Consider the following 2,026-nt stretch of genomic DNA (forward strand, 5'->3'; position numbering starts at 1 on the left):
ATTTGGTCAATATGTCTAATTTTCTTAAGAATAAAAGTAGTGTTTCCTTGTAAATTCTGGAAATTTTAATGTGTATGTTCAGACTGAATGTTGAAACACTGCAATAACCTGCCAAGGGAAAGAGTTAAACAAGATAATACTTAAATTTCACATAAGAGTACATAGACTACATGCATTTTTAGTTATACCATTATTCATTGACTTTAACTTAAAACTATTTTCTTCTTTTTAAAAAAAATCATTTTATTGGGGCTCGTACAACACTTATCACAATCCATACATACATCCATTGTGTCAAGCACATTTGCACATTTGTTGGCATCATCATTCTCAAAACATCTACTTTCCACTTGAGCCCCTGGCATCAGCTCCTCATTTTTCCCCTTAAATCTCATGTTTCTTCCAGATATAAATATTAGATCATAAAGAAAACTGTCACATAAATTCAATATAAAGTTATACCAGTCACAATTGCCTTCACATTTTAAAAACTTAACTTATTCATGATTATGAAAAATAAGAATTGAAGTTACCTGAGACTAAGGTAAAAATGAAGACTTCAAGGAAGGGAATGCTGTAGAGTTGAAAAAGAAATCATGGTTGAGTTTCCACCTTTCATAGGCTTCAGAAACACTCAACACCTTAATCACTTATGCCATCCAATTCCTGTCCAAAAACAACAAAAGCAAAAAATATTACTTATGGAAGAAAATTACTACATAAATACAGTTTGGTAACATAGGTATGAATATTAAAGTGATCACTCTTGGTAAGCAGTAAGCGATCCCTGAATGACTAATATGTTGATTTGTTTATTGGGAAAATATAGTAGTAGTAAGTTCATTGCAAAATAATACTGGCCTTAGTAGAATAATTTGGCTTTATCTAGAGTCCACAATTTCATCAATGAGAGACATTTCAAGAAACTCAGTTACAATCTTTAAAGATTTTAATCTTTAAAAGAGAAGCCAAAGATGAAAAGTTTTACTTGTTTTCTAAATAAAGTAAGAAACAAATATGTGACCTTACACATAACAAAGAAAGTTACATCTCTCACTTAACTACTATATCATATTATCCAACATTTCGTATTTACAATGACTTTGAAAAAAATTTCATAAGACACCTCCAATGGTCTGAGCCCCACACAGGCCATAGAGGGCATCTTGGGCCAATGCAAATGACATACCAAAGGCGCTAGGCAATAACTGAGACACAGCACCTGACTGGCTGCTAGACACCTTGTGTCAATCATCCAACTATGAAAACCGTGGGGTAATGGTGGAATGATACAAGGTTATGAGCAGGCAGGGGGAAGCCAAGCAAGGAAGCAAAGGAGCCAAAGAGCTTTACAAGAGATAGGAAGAGGGTGTGAGAAGTAGCCTATGCCAGGCTAGGGTAGACCTAGAATGAGTGGCGTCATCACCCAAGGCAGGTGGCAGGCAAGCAGGTACAGGAGTCCCTACCTAGGGTGTGCACCAGGAAAAAGCAGATGACACACTGCCACCACCACCACTACTCTACCAAGGGCTCTACATTGGTGGGCGAAGGAAGCCTGCTATGCCACATACATACTGAAATTCGTTGGAGATACCTGATGGGCAGAGTCACTAGGGGTGCAGGGGAGGGTAGAGACCAGTGCCAAAAGCAGAGCACAGTCTTTGACTCTCAAATGACACCAATTTTGCATAATGAACTGTGGGAAACAGAAGGATTTCTCCCAAGTTGTCTCCCTCAAATATATGCCAAACTTAGCTGCTTGTGAATGACTATACACTTGGAGGTCATCAGAAGTAGATCAGGGATTATTCTCCCTAAGGGTTATCAGCCATCTAGAGCAAGCAGTCACCACTGTTTATCCCACAAGTAGGGCCTACTCCCTTCTGATAAGGATAGTAGTTGACTGTTTCTTCGTAGGAGACCTCAGAGAGGTCAAGCCCACCCAAGGATGACCAAGGTTAGGCCTTCATCATGAATCTAGGGTCCGCCCTTCTTGTCAAATGTATACCTCTAGTTCCTCCCCTTC

The 2,026-nt window shown here is 38.6% G+C and overlaps 1 protein-coding gene across 5 annotated transcripts in view; it reads right to left on the reverse strand.

Moving 5' to 3' along the window:
- The window catches only part of ZNF148 (zinc finger protein 148), a 149,988-nt gene that overhangs the window by 97,392 nt on the left and 50,570 nt on the right, over positions 1 to 2,026 (reverse strand). For all 5 annotated transcript variants that reach the window (XM_004712248.2, XM_045287501.1, XM_045287502.1 and 2 more), the window contains exon 3: positions 534 to 666. The gene's annotated coding sequence lies outside the window, so the exon portion shown is untranslated. The remainder of the gene's footprint in view (positions 1 to 533; positions 667 to 2,026) is intronic.

Source organism: Echinops telfairi, unplaced genomic scaffold, assembly GCF_000313985.2.
Source record: "Echinops telfairi isolate 266 unplaced genomic scaffold, ASM31398v2 ScPeMD7_17;HRSCAF=63, whole genome shotgun sequence".
NCBI lineage: Eukaryota > Metazoa > Chordata > Mammalia > Afrosoricida > Tenrecidae > Echinops > Echinops telfairi.